Consider the following 24160-nt stretch of genomic DNA (forward strand, 5'->3'; position numbering starts at 1 on the left):
CCGCGTTAAGACATCGCATTCACATGCATTTCTGTACAGCCCGGGAGGTCAGCTTCTGAGCCACTTCGTGCTGCTTGGAATGCATTTCCTACGTTCTCGAATCTGTTTGTGTTTAGAATTTTTACCCGACCCTCTCCAATAGAAAAAACCTCCACTAATGGTAAATTAGCGCCCCCTACATGGCTCAGAAGCAGACCCCCTGGGCTCTACACTTTTGTCAAAGGCTGTATATGTTCGTACAGAAAAGGACGCAAAAACTGCTGCGAAGGTAACAGCGGTTCCCTTGAGTGGTCACTCCTGCGCGATATTGCCGAAACAGGGCCGGACTGTGAAGTATCTTTTTCTGTTATCACTTTCTGGAGTTCGAGTTTCATCACCGGTCCTAGAAAGAGAGTAAAAAATCATTAGGTTCCCGGCAAAGTCAGCAGCGTTATTTCTCAGATTATTAAATTTTATTTTGAGAACATGATGTAAAATTAAATATCCACGTACAACCTAGCTCTGATCGAGCTGTATAAGTATGGTATATGGAGATTAATGTCCAAAAGTGGATTCGGCTATGAGGGTTGCAAAATAGAATAAGATGACGCGAATTTGAATAAGAATGTTCCGAATATGTATTTAAAAAGATAAGCAGATCGCTTAAATATCGCTGCAAGCGATCGTGGAGGAACAAAAATGAAAACAAATATTTGAGATATCCCAGGGTAATCAGTTGCATACAGCTGTCAGCCGCCTTACGCACCACAGGCAATTTTTGTTTCGGAAATAATTTTAGTTAATTGGTCAATTTTTCAAATTTACTTGATATTCACTTTAGACAATAAATTGATTTGCAAAGTTGGAGAGCACCTTTTCAAACCTTCATTCCATTTATTTGCGATACAGTAAGTCGTATGTGTATATTTTTCCGAGCTCCAAAGAAAGCCCGCGAATTACAAAAGCAATCACGTGACGCGTATTTGCGCGCCGTGATTGCCTTGTTCACAACGGTAGCTTGAAAGAACAAAATCAGCTGCCAGGGTTGCCAGATTTGGCTACTTTACGCCAAATTGGCTACTTTCTGAGCCGCCTGGCGACAAAAATTTTAGGTTGGCTACTTGGCTACTTTCTGGCTACTTTGAAAAATTTTCGCCTATTCCAACGAGCCCGTTTGCGCGCTGTTCAGGATGCTCGTTTTTATAGATAGACAGATAGCAAATCTATCAACGGTAGCGCTGCAATACAACTAACTCTGCATGGTGACGACTGTCCCCACTGTGTTTCAAAGCGGACGCTCTTAAAGGGCAACTCCGGGGGTTTTTTGACATTCGAATATTGTAGTGAAACTTTTACCACAGGTTCTTCTCTCCGTCCTGACGCATTCTACAAAATTTGGGTGCCGTACGATAATCCGTTCACGCGCAATACGGCTTTAAAATATGCCGTTTTCGTGGCTTAAGTTGAGAGTATTTCTGCGGGCAACACTGAGTTTCTGACGTCACAAACAGTATACAGGCGTTAATGTCTACTTCCCGCGTGATTATGAAATTGTGAGGTTTATATTGAACTACCTCAGACATTTTATGTAGTGCGGCATGATTTCCATACTTTATTTTCACCATCCAACGCACGTACGAGTGTTTTTCTAATACTGAGTGTGACGTCACCATTTCGTCAAATGTGACGTCGTTTCTGGCCGTGAAATCAGTTTCGGTTTCGATCTGCTGTTTTTCTTTTTTAAAAATACTTCTAATTGGAATTTTGGAAAACGGTTTTTTGTGTTGGAGTCAGGACGTGCCGAAGAATGTAATTCAATTAAAAACACAAAATGATGAAAAAACCACCGGAGTTGCCCTTTAACATCCATCCGCTAAAACCCCTTGATAATTTGAAAGTAGCGACACTCTCCTCCGCGCCGCGCTTTCCTCTTCAATTCTCCTCGCGCGGCTAAGGGGCGCGGCGGCTACGAGCTCTGCGCACGACACGCTTTTTCTCCCTGGCGCCCGCCGTCCGGCGGCAGCAGTGAGTGATCCTCTGTCTGGCTGTGTTTGGGTTTTTTTATCTTTTTTTTTAGTGTGAACTCCGTCACCGCGGTAAAACTTCGCAAAACGAGAGAACGACCCAGGCTGGTGCTTTGAACTTTAAGATCAGAGAAAGTAAAAGCGGCCGCTTAGTTTATTTCGCTACTTTCAAGCTATCTTGGCTAAGCATAGTATATGTCACGTGATAAACCTTGAGTTTGGATCATTGGTTAATTATACACTTATTTTGACCAACTACGGGCGAAATTAAATGATATTTAGTAAATCGCACTTGAAACCCAAATTTCCGCTGCAGCATCGAGTCATATACCGCTGGAAAGCTTAGGCCAAGTGTAATGGCACTGTGCTAGTGATCCTCATTAATCTGCGTTAATCATTTAATTTTGTATAAAACCAAACTTTAAGCTAGACGATCAAGTCATATACCGTTGAAAAGCTTAGGATGTCATCCAAATGCTCTGAATTAGTTAGCAATCCATATTAGTTAGCGTTAGTGAGCTATATGCATCGTCATATACCTTTCGAAAGCTTAGGTTGAGTGCAAATGAGTTGTGGTAGTTATCGAACCAAATTAATTAGTGCTAATTATTTAACTGCACTTAAAGCCAAACTTTGCATTATAGATGGCAAACTAAGGGCAAATGTAAAAGGTTTATGCTAGCTAGCCAAACTTAGATAAAAATCACAACAGAGCTAACATACTAACTAGGCTTTCCACGAACTGCTTCGAAATGTTTTTCTTTGCCCGTGCATATTTGCTTGCAGTACGTCTTATTTAGCGTGCACCCGCTGACAATAAATTAGTCATGAGTGCATCTTCCGTCCATAGGTTTGTCTCATCAGTGTGAAAGTGGCTTTTGCACTTATACTTTGTTCGCAAAATAAAACAGTTGCGCACTTTCAATGCGATCAAGGAGCGCGGGCAACCATTCATTGACCGCAATTCGCCGAATATTATTAGGCACTAGTGTCAAGGAAGCTTACGAATATACTCGGTATACCTATGAAAGAATGATTTCTATATCTCTAGGCAAGGTAAACGCCTCTCGATAATGTAATATTCTTGAGAAACCGAAGGTTCCCGTCCAACGCCTAGTAGTCATGATCAAAAAGAAGTGTGTGTGATCATGTGAACACCCCCTGCACATTGGCCATATCCTTGATAAACCCAAACGATGATTGAGAAGGTCAACTCAACTATTTACGGCAGGCCTGAACATCGCACCTGAGTGGTTGCAGTTTCCTTTCATCGTGTTCTCCTTTTGTAGACATTGTTTGAGACATCCAACTCCACTAACATTTTATACTTACATTTTCGTGGACATAATTTTATGCATTTATATTGTTTCTAATCATCACAGACAAGTTTCTGATAACATGTGTGTTTATCTGGTCAGTTTAGTTTTATGTCTGTTTATATAATATCGCAGTCTTACGCAGCCAGTTTTTTTTTTTTTTTTTCAGAAATCTTTTCTACGTGATTTAGTTTCTATAAGACGCAAGTGGCATTTGTTTCTTCACGAGCGTTGGAATAAAATGACGATTAAACGAATGTTTTTGGTTGTCTTTTTGCAGTGAGCGCTCTATTTACTGCCCCATGCATGGCCTCATGATGGCTCCTTTTTGGCTACTTTTTATTGCTCTTCCTCTGGTTGGCTACTTTCTGGCTACTTTTCCCATTTTTGTGGCGACTTTTCGTTTTTTGGACCTGGCAACCCTGTCAGCTGCGACCATGGCTTGTAGCGACAGGTCGATATGTCTGCGGTGGTTCCTTTGCCTGCGTGAGCCAGCCGGCGCATATGACCGTACAATTTGCAGCGAGCGCGGCGAGCTGGCTGAGCGGCCGGCTACAGCCATCACCAACTTATCAGCCTGAAATAAGCCTTGGAGACATCAGGTCTGAAACAATTAAGCTAGGAGACAAGGGCACCCCTCAGGGCTCAGTTATTTCCCCTTTCTTTTTCAACCTAGCTTTAAAGAACCTCCCACCATTACTGAAAACTGTTAAAGGGGTGAAACATACGCTATATGCTGATGATGTCACGTTATGGACATGCACAGGCAACGATGGGGAAATAGAAGAAAATCTTCAAGCAATCGACATTGTTGAAGAATATGCGGAATGGGCAGGGCTGAAATGCTCACCAAGCAAATCGGAACTTCTGGTAATCCGAGGAACAAAAAAACGCAATATCAACGCTGAAGACATTTTGGTGGAATTAAATGGCACACCGATAACCAGAGTGGACAAAATCAGGGTCTTAGGACTGATAATACAAGAAAATGGAAAGAACACAGAAATAATAAATCGACTTAGCAATTAACATGACAACCAGGTTGATAAGGCGAATAGCCAACAAAAGACGCGGGGTCAAAGAGAAAGATTTGTGCCGAATTGTTCAGGCTTTTGTGATAAGCAGATTAGTGTACACCATCCCCTACCTCAAGCTAGGGGTGGCAGAAAAGAACAAAATTGAAACGACCATAAGGCAGGCATATAAAGCAGCACTGGGGCTACCCCACTGCACCCCTACGGAAAGACTTCTTAAACTGGGAGTCTACAATAACACCATGGAACTATGCGAGGCACATATAATAACACAGCTAAAGAGGCTCGCCACCACATCCACGGGATGGAAAATCCTGGGTAAATTAGGACTACAAGATAGAATCCCGGAAAGAAATGCACAAGTAAAACTGCCGACTGAAGTCAGGAACGCACTTACTATTAAACCGCTACCAAAAAACATGCACCCTGCTTTTCATGAAGGCAGGAGAAAAGCAAGAGCAAAGGCCCTTGAGGCTTTGAGGCCAAGTTAGAAGGCTCTAAATACACTAGCTGTTTATGTAGACGCGGCGGAATACAAAGGAGGAAACTCTTTTGCTATCGTGGGCGTGAACGACTCGGGTAAAACATTAATGGCAGGTTCAATAAAAACAAACTACTCGGGGACAGCGGAGGAGGCGGCCATGGCGATGATCAGCACCAAAGCGGTTATCATAATTAGCGACTCCAAATCTGCTATAAACAATTTTGCGAGGGGCATGATCTCTAAAGAGACAGAGCGAATTTTAAGATATAAAGACTGGAACCAAAAAGAGGTGAAATTAATATGGGTGCCGGCACACTTGGCACACTCGGGGAACAAAGGAAACGAGTTTTTTTTTTTTTTTTCGAAGAGTTTGCCACAAGGCATAAGTTGAGAAAGGGGGAATGGGATGCAGGAGATAGAAAGTTAAAAGAAGGAGTGCAGTCCAGTTGTGCTTATGAATTCGAGAAGGTTGGCAGTATAGCGATTGTCCATTGTCCATTTGTCATAATCACTATCGCGATTCCACCGCAGGCCCACCTTCATGATTATCCGTTGCCTGATGTGCGTTGTTGATGGACACGTCCACAACAAGTGGCGCACATCGCAGACGTCAGGTGGAGTGTCACAGTGAGGGCACCTGTCAGTCACTGGTAGGTCTTTTTCCCGCCATCGATGTCGAACAGATGGGGTCAGAGCCGCCCCTGCCCGGATCCGGCGCACTGTCACCTCCTCCTGCCGAGTAAGACTACGGGGGAGAGGGTGCGAACACGGAGGAATGAGAGCGCGTGTTCGGTGGCGCAGAACTTGCGAATCGGAAACGTGGGACAGGAACGGATCTGGGGGAAGAGGGGAAGGTGGTGGATCGGCTGATGTGTTTATATGCGTCATAGCATCTGCTTGTATGTTATGGGGATCGCGAGCATGGCCGCGAATCCAGTGTATGCGAATAGGACATGGGTACTTTGAACATAGCAAATGTATAGACTGTTATTTGGAATGTGCGTCGAACGGCCTTAAGCTGTTTAAGGGCAGTGAGAGAGTCTGTGTAAAGATGAACTGCATTGAATGTAGGAACTGGTGGGAGGGAATGTATAGCATTGTAAATTGCTTGGAGTTCCAGTGCCAGAGGGGTGCACGTATCCGCGGTATATGTCACGTGAGTGTTGAGATGCGGATGAGAGGGACTATACACGGCAGTAACTCCTCGCTCTGCAGTATGTGATGCATCGGTATATAATATGCACCCTTCAGGCAGATGTGCGGATGATACCGACGGGGAAGCAGTGGGGCGATTGTCCGTGAGCTGGCAGTACGACCATGGAGGTAGTGTCTTTAAATGATGTAATTGTAAAGACTGTTTGCGAGCTCTGTTTGCCGTCCGCTGATCAACGAGTTCAGTGAGCGTATTTAGCTGGGCATACTCCTGAAGTACTGGTATGGGTGTTAGGCGGGGGAGGTACGTTATTGCACGCATAGCCTCACGATTGATGGCCTCAAGGGAGTCCCACTGTCTGCGGGTGAGACGTTGAAACTGTGCCTGGTATATTATACGTGGCTGGAGTACAGAGCGAACAAGCTGGCGGGCCGTGTGAGCACGCGCGCCGCCAGAGCGCATAGCTATGCGACGAATGAGACCTAAAGTAGCGTGAGCGGTCTTACGGATGGCTGTCAGCCACGGTGTGCCAGTCCCAGAGGAATGTAGAAGAAGACCAAGAATGCGAACGGTTTGTACCTGAGGAATTGGGGTATTATCTATCATAAAATTTATATTGGGAGCTTTCCGTAAGCCAGCTTTATTTCCAATTCGAATGAAACAGGATTTTGTATGCGAAAGAGTTAGGCCCAAAGGAGGGAGGCGAAATGTCAATATATCCAGCGCATGCTGGAGGGCCGCCTGATGGACAGACGTATCTGGGTGACAGCACCATAAGGTTATATCATCGGCATACGCAAGCACCCGTATAGAAGGGATGGCCTCTAGGGCTCGAATAAGTGGAATGAAGGCCACATTAAATAAAGTAGGGGCGAGAACGGAGCCCTGGGGCACTCCTCTGTTTGAGGGGAAGTGACCAAAGGGCTTTCCATGGACACGCACACTGAATGTTCTATTTGTTAGAAAGGCGTGAATGGCGAGGAGAAACCTGTGAGGAAGACCAAGACTTTGTAGGGAGGCAAGAATGGCTGAGTGAAGGATGTTATCATATGCCTTTGTTATATCTGTAGCGATCACAGTTCTAACAAGATGACTGTGCGGAGAGTGGTGAAGCACGTCAGCAGCCAACGTAGCAAGACCGTCCTCCGTTCCTATTTGCGGGCGGAAGCCAATTTGGGATTCTGGATAACAATCATGGGATTCCAACCACCACGATAAGCGAGTGGCGAGAATGTTTTCGTAAAGCTTGCAGATTGTTGGCGTCAGGGAAATTGGACGAAGGGCCGAGAGAGAAACTGGAGGATGACCTGACTTCGGTATTGGAACAACAATAGAATGCTTCCACTCGTCCGGCATGACACCAGAATGCCACACGTCATTGAATGCATCAAGCAGAGCCTGCAAAGCAGTCCCTTCCAAGTTGCGGAATAAGGAGTTAGGTATGCCGTCGTGGCCGGGAGCAGAGTTAGATTTGAGGCGTTCAATGGAGGCCAGCAGCTCTGCCATGGTTAGGTCAGAAGTAATCTCATCGGGGGGTTCGGTAACCGGTAAGCAAGGTGGAGAAGTTGAGGTGGAATCATAGTGGGGAAAAAACCGTCTGGCCGCCTGTTTTGCAAATGTGTCCTCATCTACATTCATAGCAAGGCGAATGCTCTCTGTGTAATCAGAAACTTGAGAAGAGCGCTCCATGGCGTGAAACACTCTCCAAAGTTGTCGATTACTCTGCTTGGAGGACAGGCGCTCACACCATGAAGCCCAACGTTGCCTTGCTAGACGCTTTTCATACCGCCTCGCACGCGCGGTAGCCCGGTGAAGAGCGGGGATAGCCGATGGGTCATCGGGGTTACGAGCAGCATAATGATCTGCCTGGCGACGCAGAGCCCAAAGATTCAGGAGGTGGATGTCCGGGTTTGGCTCGTCTTCATTTACAGTGGTGGTAATCGTGTGGGACGCAAGAACAGCAGAGAGAGTAGACAATGCTGATGATGGGGTGAAATCAGATAAGCGATTGTCTGCGCGTACAGAGTCCCAAGATGTTATTCGTACGCTACGGCGTATTTTACGTATCCGCGAAGGAGTGAGAGAGATAAAGATAGGACTGTGATCACTACCCCAGGTATCTGGTTCAACAGCCCAACGAGGGCTACCAGGGCCTAACCACCAAGTCAAATCAGGTGAATAAGGCCCACCTCGTGGACGGGTAGATGTATGCGGGTGGTTTAAAAGGTGAAAAGAATTATCTGAAAAGCTTCCCTGGATGTGTGCACCCCTGGGAGAATCCGATGGGTAACCCCACGAGGTGTGTGCGCCATTGAAGTCTCCACCGACTAGAATAGAGATACCCGAGTAGGTAGAACGCAGAAAACGAACCCATCCAAGATTAGGAGATGCGGAACCAGGACGGCCATAAAAGGAAACTAGTATAAGTGGCGTGCGTACAGGCTTAACTAGGAGTGCTACCACCTCTTGGCGTGTGTTACACCAGCGTGAAAGGTCGATCGGTGTGTGGGGAACTGAAGTGTGAATATAAATTGCAGATTTACCTGGGCTGTGGGAAGAGGTGATGCAACGGCGATCAGGAATGGAAGGTGAATGGTAAGCGCAGAATCCTGAAAGGCGAGGAAGTGAGTTATGCTCTTGAAGTAAGAAGGCCCACGCCTTTAGCTTTTTGTCGCGAAGACGGATGTTCACTTCAGAGGCCTTATTCGCAAAGCCTCGACAATTCCACTGCACCACCAGAGACAGTGCATTATCCATTGCGAGGCCGAAGAGCTTCTACGATGAGGGAGGTCACCTGCTCCATAAGGGCTAATATTTTATCCACTGTCGGGGTATTCAGGGTTAACGTGTTGTCTGCACGTGATTGTGGATTGTTGCTTATTCGAGGTGAATCATTTGAAATCTTATCACGAGGTATTATAGTTCTTCGAGAGGGGTGAGAGCGACGCTGTTCTCGGATCTGGGTGAGTTCGTCTAGACGTTGGCGAGCCTCTGCAATGGCATTGTCTAAAACAGCGTCTTCATCTGCGGCATCCACATGTGATTGGTGCACTGGCCGTTTTGGTGTACCATTTGATCCACGAGGGTGGGTCGCTTGTGCGTATGAACCATGCTGAGAAGACGTATGATGAGCAGGTGGGTCAAGTAAAGGAAGTGCAGGGAAGTCGGTTTCTTCACATGTAAGAGCAGCGAAGCGATTACTTGTAGGAATATCTTCTTTTCCAGGCGGCTTGCGCGACGGCCTCGTTCTCTTCTTCTTTGGACAAGCGGGGGAGCGCATGTCATGGTCCGCCGATTTGCATAGGGCACAAAGCGCTATTGGTTCATTCATGTCGGCCACAGCTGCCGGATTAGGGCAGGTATTTTGCATGTGCCCTTCTTTATGGCAGTGATAACAAAATATACGACGAGGTCGGAAGGGCTGTGGTTTGATAATCGCACCATAATAGGTTAGGTACTCAGGCAAAGTCAGCGGGCCTTGTAGAGTGAGTAGGTATGAACCCCTGCGCCCCAGAGGCCGTGCTTGCAACACTGAGTGAGTTGAACAGCGAATGTTTGCTCGCACCTCCTCAGAAGGACTTCTGCTGTCAACATGGTAAACGACGCAGCGGAGGGTGTCAGGGCCAGAGGCAAAATATATTTGCACTGGGACATGCTCATTCGCATCCAGGGGAATTTGAGTAACTGCACACATTTTCTGGGCGTCCACCAAGGATGGCAAGTTCACCGTAATGGTGTTCGATGGGCGATGGACGACAAATCCACAGTAGTTAGTAGAACCTAGAACTTGGTCAATTGTGGCTTGGACACACCGGGGAGGGATAGTCGTTATATCAAAGCGCAATGTAGGCTTGATGGTGACGCGGAACGAGTTAGCAGCAAGTGGAAGCGAGGCTCGACTCACTGGCGGCATCTGTGGTGGTGTCAGGGGCTGACACGCTGTAGTTGGCCTTGGAAGGGAAGACTGAATCGGTGCGACGGGCACAGTTCCTTGAGGGAGGGTTACAGGCACCGAGGCGGCGGTGCAATCCATGGGACAAGCCGAAGTCGTTCCATCCGAAGACGAAGCAGACTGGGGGCATGTAAGCGTTGATGATTGCGTGGACGTGGATGTTGCGCCAGGTTGTAACACAGCGGAAATCCGCACACCTGTCGTCGGCGGAGCAGAATCCATGCAGGCGCGTAGCCCAGCCTCGCTCGGCAACGCCGAGCTAAGCCTAGCCTGCGCCTGAGGGATCCGGTTGGACTTTCTTACTTGAGAAAGGGCCCAACGAGTCGGAAATCGCTCCACAGGGGCGTCTTCGTCATTCGTTCTTACGGAGGGCACTGTCCTACCCACACAAAACGACAGTTAATAGGCGAAACAAGATAAAAACACAGAGCTCTAAGCGGACACGTATCAGCTCAGGCGCTTCTTCTTCCTCTGTCACGCTCACAGTATAGCTCGAGGTTATGTCAGCCGAGCAGTGAGCCAGGTTGATTCCCCCGATTTCTCGAGAGATGCACTAATCTCATTTCATGACTACACTAATCACTTTAAACTAGATAGGCGGATATATCCTCCACCAGACAAGAAACTAGCGCACACGTATCCAGCACAATACAATCCAAATTGTAAACACTGCGGCGAAATAGCAGGATATAATCACATATTATGGAGCTGCAAAAAAGCGCCGCTACCAGCGGACCTACTGTCCCTTCTTTTGAGCGGTGGGAGGCTATACTGGCCAGCTCAGACCCGTTAACGCAAGTTCGGGCTACTGAGTGGGCTCAAATTTGTCGCCGAGAGCAACGGTCTTGAGGCCATCTATAGCGCCCACAAATCGCTCATTGCTGACAATAAAGGTCTATTCACACTTGCGACTAGATGAGGCGCGCGACTGGTAGTCGCGCGACAGAGGAGAGGAGCTCGCCACTACCGATGTTCACACTTGCGACTGTCGCCTCCTCGTTCTGTTCCGGTTCCGAACGAGTTGGGAGTAGGAGAGCTGCTGGGCGATGACAGCGAACGTCGGTATACAGCCGCTTGCCAGACACTTCAGCTTTTTTAGGCGAGCCCGTGCGGATGCCGCGCTCTCGTGTTTCCAGGAGAACGCCGACGTGTCAATGTAAAATGTTGCGCCTGCGTGAAAAACCCATTTCTCAAACTCCTCCCAGGCCATATCCTGCTCCCTGCCTTTGAATTCCGGGTGCCGTTTGTTAAAAAGGTAAGGGTATTCTTTAATTGCATTGAGAAGGTGCTCGATCGAGTACTCCGGGACCTCGCTGATTGATGAAATGGTTTGCGACTAGTAGTCGCGCGACTGAAAATTCGGCCCGCGGCAGTCGCTTTTCGACCGATGCGACCATTTGCGACTGTCGCTTTTCGACCAAAACGGTCGCGCGACCGCTGCTAGTCGCAAGTGTGAACGGGAATGCAATTAAAGAATACCCCTACCTTTTCAACAAACGGCACCCAGAATTCAAAGGCAGGGAGAAGGTATATATGGCTTGGGCGGAGATTGGAAAGATATTCAGACTATCCGGTAAGTACCATGAACTTTTGAGAAATGGGTTTTTCACGCAGGTGCAACATTTTATATTGACACCGTCTATTCGTCGTCGGCGTTCTCCTGGAAACACGAGAGCGCGGCATGTGCACCGGCTCGCCTGAAAAAGCTGAAGTGTCTGGCAAGCGGCTGCTACCGACGTTCGCTGTCATCGCCCAGCAGCTCTCCTACTCCCAACTCGTTCAGAACGAGAACAGAACGAGAAGGCGACTGTCGCAAGTGTGAACATCGGTAGTGGCGAGCTCCTCTCCTCTGGTCGCGCGACTGGTAGTCGCGCGTCCTCATCTAGTCGCAAGTGTGAATAGACAATCCAAAATCAGCCTGGCCCGTTGCGACTAGCAGCGGTCGCGCGACCGTTTTGGTCGAAAAGCGAAAGTCGCAAATGGTCGCATCAGTCGAAAAGCGACTGCCGCGGGCCGATCGGGCACTGCCATAACCTCCATAGTGAATAGTCGCGCAACCAGAGGAGAGGAGCTCGCCACTACCGATGTTTACACTTGCGACTGTCGCCTTCTCGTTGTTCTACAGGGACTTGAATATTTGGGGGCTGGGATTTAAAAAATTCTTATGCAAAATCTACTGCTCCATTCGAGCTGAAATAACGTTCACAAAGTACCAAATTATCGTCTACGTTATCTGATAAGTGATTCAACATCGGTACTTGCCTAGATTTTCCGAAATCGAGAAAAAACTGCTCTCGACGGCGTGCAAAATTTTCGCAAAGAGAGTCGAAAAGCTATTTTGACATGATGCGTCATCTGTCGAGCAGGGATACAAGCTCCATCCCGGCCGTTGGTGCCCTTGCCTCGCTGCCCGACAGATGACGCATCATGTCAAAATAGCTTTTCGACTCTCTTGTGCGAAAATTTGCACGCCGTCGAGAGCAGTTTTTTCTCGATTTCGGAAAATCTAGGCAGGTACCGATGTTGAATCACTTATCAGATAACGTAGACGATATTTTGCTACTTTGTGAACGTTATTTCGGCTCGAATGGAGCAGTAGATTTTGAATAGGAATTTTTTAAATCCCAGCCCAGTTCCGAACAAGAACCAGCGGGAATGACGCCGTTCGCGCGCTTTTTCCATCTGCTTCGACGTGAAACGCTTGCGCCATCCTTGCACTCGTCCCACATACTTTTAATTTTGCCCGTAAAACATCCTGTTTGAAGATTCAAGTGGGGAGGAGGAGGACGTCGTCGCCGTTTTGACGTGCACTACGGCCGCGCGAGCAGTTGCAGCGCGCTCGGCGCAGAAACAACGACGGCGGCGTCGGTGGTGGGTCCGTATACGATCGCGAGAGGTGGCCGGGCACGCAAGCCGCCTTCTACCGGAGCTAAGGGCTCATGACGAGGAGTATTTCAGAGAGTAAGTTTTCATTTCAAGCTCAAGTTCTAATTTATTAAGTGAAACCTCTCTCCCTTTTTTTTTTATTTTTTTTTATTTTTATTTATTTTTTTTTTTTTGCACTTCGAAGATTCTTCCGTATGCCACCGCGGATCTTTCACACACTCCTGAACCTGGTACGAAGCGCAATCACTGTGCAGGATACCAGGTTCAGGAGTGCGATATCAGCACCAGACCACTTGGCAATGACCCTAAAAATGGAAAATTTTCACATCAGTCAAATATTTACTATTACATTCTGTAATAACAGCTGGTACTTTAGTTATGACCATCTCATAACTGAATGCTGGCTGAATTTTATTTCAACAGCTCATGCTGCATATAGCAACGAATGAACATGCTTTTCTGTATGGACAATCTAATGTAATTCTTGCGGTGAGGCTATATACGAGGATCATATCTTTTGTGTACAAGTGAACATCACAGTTATTATATATAGATGATTTTCAGCTCTTTTTTTTTTTTTTATTCCTTTTGCAGGTTCCTGGCCACAGGTCAGAGCCTGAGGGAATTGTCGTATAATTTCCTAATCGGAAGATCGACAGCGAGCTGCCTGGTGGCAACAGTCTGCCAAGCACTTTGGGATATTCTTAAACCGCTCTATGTCACCCATCCACAAATAGCAGACGGATGGCTAAAGGTAGGTAAACTTTATCTTTTAGCCAAATTTCTTGTTGCTCTGCTCTAATGGCACAGATTGTTAGTGCACATGGCTTTTCCGCAATGCTTCACAGGAATAATGTGTTAGTAGTGACCAATGTAATTCAGTTTGATTTATAGAAGTACGCCATTGAAACTTATTCTGCAGATTGCAGCAGACTCCGAAGAAAGGTGGCAAATGCCACATTGTGTCGGTGCCATCGATGGAAAGCACGTCTCCATCGAGTGCCCGCCGAACTCTGGCAGCGCAGATTATAATTACAAAGGCTTCTTCAGCAAACCCCTTCTTGCTGTCTGTGATGCCCATTATAGGTAAAACTGTCATCATCATCAGCCAGACTATACCCACTGCAGGGCGAAGGCCTTTCCCATATTCCTCCAATTAGCTCAGTCGTGTGTTAGCTGTATCCACTTGACCCCTGTAAAGTTCTTAACCTCGTCCACCCATCTGACTTTCTGCTGCCACCTGCTATGCTTTCTTTTGTATTCTATGACAATTTTGGCAGCATCAGCTAATTAACACTGGTTTAATAACCTGAAGAACCACCACAGGCTTTCATGGTTGCAAACCATCAAATAGTGTGAATATGAGGCACTTGGTCGATCTTGATACTGTGCAAAGGGCAACAGTTCATGCAAGCTTTTAAACTTCACTGCATGCTCAAAATTAAAGAACACTACACAAGCGCAACAACATAATATTATTGTAAAGTCCACTTACCGGTTGAAACTAAATCCACAGTAATCACAAACACATCCACTGCTACTCTATGTGTGCTAAATTTGAAACTATATATATTTTTTTGTGCAGGTTCCTGTATGTCAAAATGGGACACAGTGGAAGTGAATCAGACGGAGGAATTTTTTCCGCGTCTACATTAAAGAGCAAAGTTTCTCGGGGCGAGTGGGGCTTCCCAGCTGCAACACCTATTGGCACCGAGGGCCCACTGCCATACTTCTTTGTTGGGGACGAGGCATTCCCACTGAAAGAATTTATGATGAGGCCATATCCAAGACGAGGTAGAGGACTTCGATATTTGACTTCACTCTTTGTTCCTGCCAGTGATACAGCACTTTTTCTATAATTGTTTCCTGCATGTACCATAATCCTAATACTAATTTGTTTTCTCCAGGCATTGCCTCTCTGGTGTGAATGTTTGTCATATGTTACGACTACAAGAAAGCAGAACATGTGCCAGTGTAAAGCATAAAAGCTATTGTGCAATGCCGCAAATCTATCTTTGCACCATCTTTTCTTCACCTACTTAGACGGTTTTTGGTTTAGTGATATCGGCAAATGAACATGCTATTATAAAGCGGATAGAAATTGCATTACAGAAATGCCTTTCACATGCATGTAGTAGCACGAGTACCAACGCACTTGTAGTTTTAATTTTTATACGTTGAGCAATATGAGCCTGAGACAGTACTCTGCTTTAAACTTTCTAGCTTCACCAGAGGCTCAGGGCCATGCTTTCTGAGAGATTTAGTAGGATGCTAGGTTTTATAGTGGACTGCATGCAAATAAGAATTGCACAATGTTTTTCTGATTTATATGTCATGTTCTTGTCTTCAGCCTTGCACGAAACTGCATCCCAGTCTGGCTCATCTGGCTGTGAGCGGCGTGTGATTAATTATCGGCTGTGCCGGACATGCCGCATCATAGAAAACGCATTTGGCATCCTGGCACGGCAGTGGAGGATTCTGCGCCGACCCTTTAAGGCTCAGACTATTAACATCAACAGGTACGTTGGTGCTTGCATTGTGCTGCACAGCTACCTGCTTAAAGAGTCCGCAGAATCCTCCTCCATTTACTGTCCGCCAGGCTCTGCCGACGCTGAAGACTGGGAAGGGCGTCTCGTGCCTGGGAGCTGGAGAGATGATGCCACCAGCTCCGTGTTCGCTGCACAGCGACTCAGGCTCTAATGCCACGCGGTATGTGGTTTGTATTTCCTCAACTATTTGTACTGATCTGTGCAGTGGATACACCACCAAAACAGGAACATACTTGCCTGTGTGCTACATGAAGTAAATGGTGTGGATAATCACAATTATAGATCTACTAAAACTCTAATTGGCCCTAATGTATTTCAAAAAATGGAAAAGGAAAGGAGTAAGAACACAGTACACTGAGAGGTTGAGGAGAACCCAGTTTCAGAAATCTCTGTAACGGTGTAATGGTGTATAGTTCTCTGCAATCGTGTACAGTCCCAGAATATTAATACTTTGGCTTTATGTGACATGCAGTCAGGTGACTTATGTTGGTAATGGAATAAAACTTGACAGTGCAATTGCTTTGCAGGTATGCAAAGAAAGTGCGTGACCATCTCACGCACTACTTCGTCACAGCTGGTGAGGTGCCATGGCAGCATGCAATGATCACTGGCAATCGAGAGTAGAAAAAGGTGGGCTCAACACTGGTGAAGTTTATTTTATACAAAGAGAACTTACCAGATATGTTCTCTTGCATGTTCAGCAACGTAAATCATGAAGTCTTTTCAACAATACTTACACAAGTGCAGTGAAAGCATCTATAAGTACTAACAGGCTACTGTAGTAACATAAATGATGACAGGTCAGGGATTGCACAGAAGTTTGTATAAGTAGAATTCCCTCAAGGATAGGCGACATGCAACCGAAATACCTAAGAAAGTAAAAAAATGAACAGCGTTGCCATAAGTCAGTGGTAGAGAACTGGACGTGAGATTCGGAAGTTGTGGGTTTAGATCCCATGAACAGCATGTAGTTTTTTCTCTTATTTTAAAAACAATGACCTGTGCAATTCCTTTATTATTTCACTTGTCAAAAATAAATATCCCCTATGGTTTCCTTGGTGTCAAGTGGCTGTTGGCTTCCTTCATGTCTCATAATGAGCCACCTATTTTCCCTATATTTGTTTGCTATTTGCATATTTGAAAGTATTGCACAATGTCATCAAGTATAAAAATGAAATAGGACAATGTCTACCAGAACAATTTGATGCCCTAACGTGAACAGGGTATGCAGTATGAAATACCAGGTTAAATGCAATGGATAACCTATTATTGATGCAGTAATAAAGCAAGTTGTGACAAGAGAAGAAAATTTACACTCTATAGCAGTCATAAGCAATCAGAAATGCAATGAGATATTAAGTTAATAAAGAGTTAGTAGCACAGGTACTGACGATGTCATAGATTGCACAAAATTTGCATAAGTAATAAGCCATTTGTACACTAATATCACTTGCATATTTCAAAGTATCACATAATCTCTTCAAATATAAAAATGGAATAGGAACAATGTCTACCAGAAAAAAAAAGATGCCTTAAACATGAACAGGACATGCAGTATAAAATACCATGTTTTAAATGCAGTGGATAGCCTATTATTGATGAAATTAGTAACACAAGTTATGACGACTGAAGATAATTTGCACTTCATAGCAATCATAAGTAATTATAAATGCAATGAGATACTCTGTTAATAAGGAGGTAGTAACACAGGTACTGATGATCAGTCGTAGATTGCACACAGTTTGTATAAGGAAAAAGCTATTTGTACTCTCTATCACTTGCATATTTCAGGTAGAACGAGAGGAAGAAGATGGTTTACACGATATGAAGGAGCATTGAACAAGGGTAGGTAGGGTACGCCTCAGTTCACAGATCGAGCCAATATTTCGACAAGTGGACTTGTCTTCGTCTGGGCCCAGACGAAGACAAGTCCAATTGTCGAAACGTTGGCTCGACCTGCGAACTGAGGCGTACCCCATTTACCCTTGTTCAGTGCTCCTTCATATTGCCTACTTCAAAGTATCAAATGATCTCCTAGAATATAAAAATTGAATAGGAATAGCTCTTGGATATTCTTATCATATGCTACAAACAGTAGAAAACACAATATGGGACCAGCTTAGGCACTGCTTTCAATGCAAAACCAGTCTAAAATGGTTGCAATTCCCTGCTTCTTTTGGTCATCCTGACTGGCTGTCACGGCTCCGGAAGGGGTGCGAGACACCTTCTCGAACCGAGGCAAAGGTAGTTGGAACTTTGACACCCAGCGTTAGCCAGTTAGGTTCAGCGTTGTGAATGAGAACAGAGCCACGAAGTCAATGATGGAAAAACAACTATATATTCTCAGTATTATACACAGGATTATACGACGCAAGCATTTACAGACATTTAAAACAACACAGTTAAGGTAGCGTACATAAAAACACTAGCAATTACAAATACATCAGTCAAAATTCTCACTATCATGATACATGCAAATTGAACACAGACGTTTAAAACAAGATAAGACGAGTGTAGAAAAAGTTCGGAAGAAACTAGGAAACGGGCATATTGTCCGACGAGCGCGGCGGCACTCCACTCACAAAGACGACGCAGATGGGGAGCTCTCGAAGGCGATGGTCCTTCCGGAGCCCTGGGGCGAAGTCTTCGTGGTGCGATGCGGCGGCGGTTCGGGGAGCCCGGAGTGCTTGGAGGCAAGAGGCGCACTGCCGTTGGGTCCGAGTCGGCTTCTTTTCTAGCCTTCGGTTGACAATGCGTAAGACACGCCCACACAACAGTTCCCTCCCCAAGTCAGGGTCCGTAGAAACAAACACGCACAAGTGCACACGCAGGAAGGGGCACGTAGGCCCCGCAACTTCCACACTGCATGGCCGCCATGTTGCTGATGAAAAAACGTAAGTCACAACCAAAACAACCAAAAAAGGATGCACGTACGCCAACAACTTCGGCCCTGCTAGGGGTCACATTGCAAAACAAGCTGGGAGGACGCCCCCGCTCGCGCACTGCGAGGGGGTTTGTCTAACTCACGACCTACCCCACGAGAAGAACGCGCATGTATGCGTGCTCTTGACATTACCGACAAGGCAGAGGCACACAGAATACGCTGAAATATCTCAATAAACTCTTCTAGAATACTACATATGGTTAATTTCCATATTATAAAAATATAAATGCTGCCACGTTTGTGACACTGGCAGACAGGACCGACCAACTAAGTGGGGAATTGTGCATGATTTTAGACTGGTTTTGTATTGAGAGCGATACGTAACATGGCCCCTGGACTAAACAGCTTATTCAAAAATAAGCGTCTCGGGCTGCTACTTCAGCCTCATATACTGTAGTTTCAATCTGGTGCATGAGGTCTTAGCTTGTGTGCACAAGCAAATTGCGCAATCGGGATTCAAGGTGCAAGCAGAAAATGAAATAGAATTGTTTTTTTTTTCTTCATCCGTTGCTCTCCGATTTGTGCAAGGTGGTCCATGCATGCCTCAACAATCACCTCCTGGCTTCTGCCCTCTCCTGCATTTCTGCAGACCAGGCATTTCACATTAGTGCACACTGTTAGGCGGTTGGTTAAACACTCAAGGTAAATTTAGCACAAAGCTGACCAGGCAAGAAAGTCTGCACAGACAAAGCACAGGCATATAAGTGGTAAAACCAACTCGCTTTTACCCTTACTCTATATTTTGACATTACAGTAGTTCGAAAATGTGATGCAACAAACAAAGATTGGAAATACTCACTTAGAATTTCTTCCTCTCTTTTTTGTGGCACCCGTGCCCTGTAATGAATTGCACAGTTTGCAGCATCAAATAAATGCATTCATCTTCTGCCATCTGCTCAGCTAATTTGACTGGGTAGCCACACATATACTGTTTTGCAGGTGGTGCTTCAGGTGCTGCCACCGGTGGTGCTGCCATTTCAGCCTCTTCTGGCATGTATCTGCATGTCCATTACAACAAGGACACTTACGCTACATGCAACCTATATGAAAAACGAACCTAGCTTTGAAATAGTAGTAATATGCCAGAATATTTAAACTTTTCCTTACTGTTGTCTGCAGGCCTCTCCCCCTGCATTGCTGCCATTGGAGTGCGACGAAGCCTCACTGAATACCTGCAGTGCCATGGAACTGCAATGCCACAACGAAAACTGCATGAACCCTAACTCTTCCTCTGTTCTTCTCATGCAGTGCACCTCATAAAAATGTATGGTGACAGTAACTGTGTTGAGAGAACAAACCTCTGGAAAACTGTTTTTGTCAAACTCACTACAATGTTCACTGCACTTCATTGCTGCTCATTGTGGTTATTAGGGTGCGGATTGAGTGGTTCTTCATTCTATTTGTTCATCTCTTTCGGCCGGCATTGTGCTTTATGTTGTAGTATACCCTCTCTATTTACCGTGTTTGTTGTAAATTTTTGTACTGCAACACCTTGAAGATAGTTGCTGTCGAGACAGCTTTATGTATTCCTCCAATTGTACCCCTGCAATATGCCCTTGAGGCGTAGCAGGTACTTGTATATATGTAAAAAGAGTGCATATGAAGCTGGTGCCAGGCTGCAATATCTGCTTTGTTTTATCTGCGGTGGGAGGCGAGGTAGAGTGGGGGGGATGGTGTTGCCTGTGTGTATTGACAGCATTTTATTGTGATGGTATTCATAGTGGTGATATCCTCCTTCTATAACTAGAGACAGACTCAGTGGTTGGCAAATTCAATAGCTGCATGCCTTTTGTGCCATTTTCCTTGAGCAAGCGTGTATGGTGCCTTGTATTTGTTTGTGGCCGCTATACTCACAGTTTTAGATCTGTCTGGGTAGCTTTTAGCTTCTGTGTAAATGACATCTGGATTTTTGTCACAGTCTCATTTCAGTGATCCTTAACCCAGGCTTGCCTCTTTCCCGCATTCTGTTCAGAGTTCATGTTTCTTGGTGTTGGTGCTGCCTGATTTTTTCACTGAGGCCATAGGGCCTGGACCAATTATAGTGGTATGGGGGTGTTCGATGGTCGATAGCAGTTTGTGAAGTGCTCTGCCAGTGCACAAGTCTCCTAGTCTGACTCGGTGCATGAGGTTGTACCTTAAATATTCACTCACTTTTCACCGCCCTCTTCAACTCTATAGGTGACACTGAAAACAAGACAAAAGCACATGTATTACACGCACCTGCCCAAAGAAACTAGTCTCTCTCAACAGGATGGGACAGATTCATTTTTTAATCAATGAGTGTTGCTACTTGTAAAGTACACACTTGTGTAAAGCAGCAGGTTATTGTAGTGATGCATGGTTTCTTACCTCATGTCACCATCTGCACTGCAGAGGATGCTGAAAAAAAAAAAAAAAAAAAGTATGCATGTATGTTTAAGCTTATTGTACCCATGCATAAAGGTGCCCCTGGATAAAGCAGATTAATGATAAGAGAAAATAAAGATGTCTAACTGCACAAATTTTTGTGTAAATCTCCTTATTCGACCCCGGTAAGCAGTAAAATACGGTCTATCTCAGCGGAAACATTTTTACTGTGCAGGGCACAGTTATTAGCAGTACTAATATGCAGCAAGCATAGAACTAAAAGCACTGAATGCACAGTTTGATTGCACCTAACTAGCCTCCCCAAGATGATACTGGTACTATTACACTGTTATTGAATCCCTACAGGGCCTTCATGCTGTTCATTTAATAAACGTCTATATTGTTGAACTCGTTAAACACAATAGACTTTTTTTTTCCCCGCATACATTCATGAAACTGTATCCATTATTATGGTCAGGGCATAGCTTGCACAATGTTAACATGTTAAACTCACAGTTCAGGCTGCGGTGCGTCCTCCATGAGCTCAACCATGGCCTCAAAATGGGGCCAGTTGATGGTGGGTATATCGGCAGCCCCAGCGCCACTCTTCTGTTTTTCCTGAATTAATTGTTTTTTCCTCATGTATATGTCGTTCAGGTTTTAAATTTTTTTTCTACTTGGGTCCCTGTAGGAGGAGAAAAGCTTGTCCATGAAAGCTTGCACGAGGCAAAATAACCTTGCTGCAAAGAATGCTGTGTGTTCAGCTTGTTTTACCTGACAGCTATGTTTTGTGCAAATTTGTGAGATTTTCTCAAAACAAGAATTTTGTTAAAACATTAGACTAATTAGACTAATATGTGCGCATGCTTGCTTAAAACTCGGTTGCGCAATACATGCTGGCGCCACAAAAAGGGATCGGTTTATTGCCAAGGCATATATCCCGGCTTCTCTACACAAACACGAGCCTCAAGAGCTATATATATACAAAAGGAGCATCGCTTATTGTTTCACACGAGCTCGTGTGGGTAGATGCCTGCAAGAGCATTCATGCTGTTGCTGTTGTCCAAATAATTAACACATGTAGCAAAGTTTGAAAGAGCGCAAACACACACGACCACTAAAGACAAGAGACGAGACACAAGCGTTAAACACAATAGACTTGTGTCTCGTCTCTTGTCTTTAGTGGTCGTGTGTGTTTGCGCTCTTTCAAAGTTTTCCAAATATGTACCAACTCGCCCAAAAAGAGGTGTTAATGATGTAGCAAAGAAATTTTTTGAAGTACTTTCACGTAATAAAAAAAAATGTGATTGGAGGGATAGAGGAAAGGAAATAAAAAGGAAAATAAATGAAATATGAAATGAAAAGTTCTCTCAAATATTGACACCGTCCATTCGTCATCGTCGTTCTCTTGCAAATACGAGAACGCGGCATGCGCGCGGGCTCGCCTGAAAAAGTTTTGGTGTCTAGCAAGCGCTCCGCTTTTGGGCTGCTACCGACGTCCGCTAATAATGACATCTTATTGATAAAGCCCTGGAAAAACTCTTTTTGAGCGCTATTAGCGCCACCTGCCTCAGGTTCACCTGGTTCAGTACGCCAGGCACAGTTGGGAGTAGGAGAGCTGCTGGGCGACGACAGCGAACGTCGGTAGCAGCCGCTTGCCAGACACTTCAGCTTTTTCAGGCGAGCCCGCGCGCATACCGCGCTCTCGTGTTTCCAGGAGAACGCCGACGACGAATAGATGGTGTCAATATAAAGCTTAACGAGCAGTTGAATTCTTTCCGTTCTCCAGAATGTTGCGCCTGAGTGAAAAACCCATTTCTCAAAAGTTCATGGTACTTACCGGATAGCCCGAATATCTGTCCGATCTCCTCCCAGGCCACATCTTTCTTCTCCCTGCCTTTGAACTCCGGGTGCCGTTTGTTGATAATGTACGGGTATTCCTTAATTGCATTAAGAAGGTGCTCGGCCGAGTACTCCATTTTCTCGTCTTCCTGCCAATTTCCAATTTGCCGCCGGCGATGACAATCGCATGTGCGCAGGCATGACCTACTTCCGGGACCTCGCTGATTGGTGAAATGGTTTGCGATTAGTAGTTGCGCGACTGGAAATTCGAGCAGTGCCCGATCCATAGAGTTAGTGGAGTTAGCTCTATGGCCCGATCGGCCCACGGCAGTCGCTTTTCGACCAAAACGGTCGCGCGACCGCTGCTAGTCGCAAGTGTGAACGGGCCTTAACTGGGCCACCGAGACACCCACAGATACTCATTCATTCATAACTTTATTCATGAGGATTACCTGAGGCCTAGATGGGAACAGGGTGGATTAGGTGAGGTTGAGGGCGCTCAAGAAGGTTATATATTACCGATATTACCTCCTTGAGTGCGCCAGACTCCGACGTGAAGTCTAGCAGGGCACGGCCGCAGGTCACGGTCGGTCTCGAGGGAGAGCGCGCTTCTCTGCCTTGGCTTCTCCGCAGGTGAATGTGTTTCACTCAATTCACGGTTGAGAGCAGCATAATCGCGGCTGGGGAGGCTAGAGTGCCTCGATGCGCGCCCGGGTGCGCATCGAGGCACCCTAATCGCGGCTTGCGTGGGCGCCTCGATTGACTCGATCGACTCGATACGCGCGAATGCGCTTGTCACGTGATAGTTTTTGTATTTCGCGGGCTTTCTTTGGAGCTCGGAAAAAAAGATATAAAGGCAACTTTTTGTGTCGCAAATAAATGGAATGAAGGTTTGGAAAGGTGCTCTCCAACTTTGCAAATCACATTGTCTAAAGTCAATATCAAATAAATTAAAAAAATTAACCCAATTAACTATAATGACATTTCCGAAACAAAAAATTGCCTGTGGTGCGCAAGATGGCTGGCAGCTGTAAACACTTGGTTCCCCTGGGATATCTCAAATATTGAATTTTTTACCTCTTGGTCCAAGTTAGCTAGGACACCTGGTAATTCTTTATAGTGAAAGTGCTTGGCGCAGCAAAAGGCCATCAAAAGAATCGTCATATGAAAACACAGTTCCAGTGGCAGTCATTCATATTGTCCTTTCAGGCGCTAGTAGGCCCGGGAGTTGAACAGTGTTGACTATTAGTTTTTCTTGTACATTGCGCTTTCTCGTTTTCATTTATCAGTCGCTACTGCCGCCCACTGTAGCCGCGCGCGCTGTTGGCACAGAGAAGGAAGCCAATGCATGCTCTTCGCCGGATAATTCCAGCAGTACGTACTCGGCTCCAAAAGTGCTGAACTACTCTCCAGGCATAAACCAAACTATTTCTACGCACAAGCGAAGCTTATGCTTTAAAATATTCACACACGTGGACTGGTTTCGAAGACAGCGTCGCTTGGCGCTGCGTACGAGTATTTGCCTACACCCCATGTTTACCTTTGCTTGCAAACACGACGCTTGTGTATACTTTTGATTGACTTTACCTTGTATAAATGAGTGGTTTGTCTGAGCACGGCACCTAACCGGAATTTTTTTGGGTTCTGGTTC

General features: G+C 45.7%; 2 pseudogenes across 1 annotated transcript; one reads left to right on the top strand and one right to left on the bottom strand.

The window, feature by feature from the left end:
* The first annotated feature begins 3756 nt into the window (after positions 1–3756).
* Positions 3757–20822, top strand: LOC146201983 (uncharacterized; annotated as a pseudogene). Its single transcript, XR_014706349.1, has 8 exons — positions 3757–3805; positions 12708–12903; positions 13423–13582; positions 13751–13914; positions 14414–14622; positions 15179–15537; positions 15905–16007; positions 20500–20822. The product of XR_014706349.1 is annotated as an uncharacterized LOC146201983 (transcript).
* Positions 18822–22932, bottom strand: LOC146201984 (uncharacterized; annotated as a pseudogene).
* Between the last annotated feature and the right edge of the window lie 1228 nt (positions 22933–24160).

The sequence above is a fragment of the Amblyomma maculatum genome, chromosome 1, assembly GCF_055883805.1.
Source record: "Amblyomma maculatum isolate TAMU_Amacu chromosome 1, ASM5588380v1, whole genome shotgun sequence".
Classification (NCBI taxonomy): domain Eukaryota; kingdom Metazoa; phylum Arthropoda; class Arachnida; order Ixodida; family Ixodidae; genus Amblyomma; species Amblyomma maculatum.